Source organism: Varanus komodoensis, unplaced genomic scaffold, assembly GCF_004798865.1.
Source record: "Varanus komodoensis strain SLA01 unplaced genomic scaffold, ASM479886v1 scaffold4, whole genome shotgun sequence".
In the NCBI taxonomy this organism is placed as follows: Eukaryota; Metazoa; Chordata; class Lepidosauria; order Squamata; family Varanidae; genus Varanus; species Varanus komodoensis.
In genome coordinates this window covers 61,722,710-61,723,253 of record NW_025335941.1, presented here as the reverse complement: position 1 = coordinate 61,723,253, position 544 = coordinate 61,722,710, and positions in this window count along the sequence as shown.

Genomic DNA, 544 nt, shown 5'->3' with positions numbered 1-544 from the left:
GAAGTTATTATTATTATTATTATTATTATTATTATTATTATTATTATAACATTTCTATGCCGCCCCTTGCCGAAACCTCGGGGCGGCTTACAACATGATAAAATACATTGAAATACAATGGTACATAATAAATTACCATTAAATACAAAAATACAAAAAATACATTGACTTACAAATACAAAATTAAAATTATCAGTATAAAATAAAAATATAGGAGGAGAAAGAGAAAGGAAGAAGAAGTTGCCCTGGCCAGATCATATGTTTTAACAATTGAAATGATGTTTAAATAAAAAGGTCTTTACCTGGCGCCGAAAAACCAGTAATGATGGTGCCAGGCGGACCTCTTTGGGGAGTGAATTCCATAGGTTGGGCGCCACCGCAGAGAAAGCCCTCCTCTGGGTACTTACTCTCCTAATTTCTTTCACGGAGGGTTCCCGGAGAAGGGACTCTCCCGCAGATCTCAAGGGGCGAGTGGGCATATACGGACGTAAGCGCTCGTTCAGGTAGCCAGGACCCAAGCCCTAAACGGCTTGGGTCCTGGCTA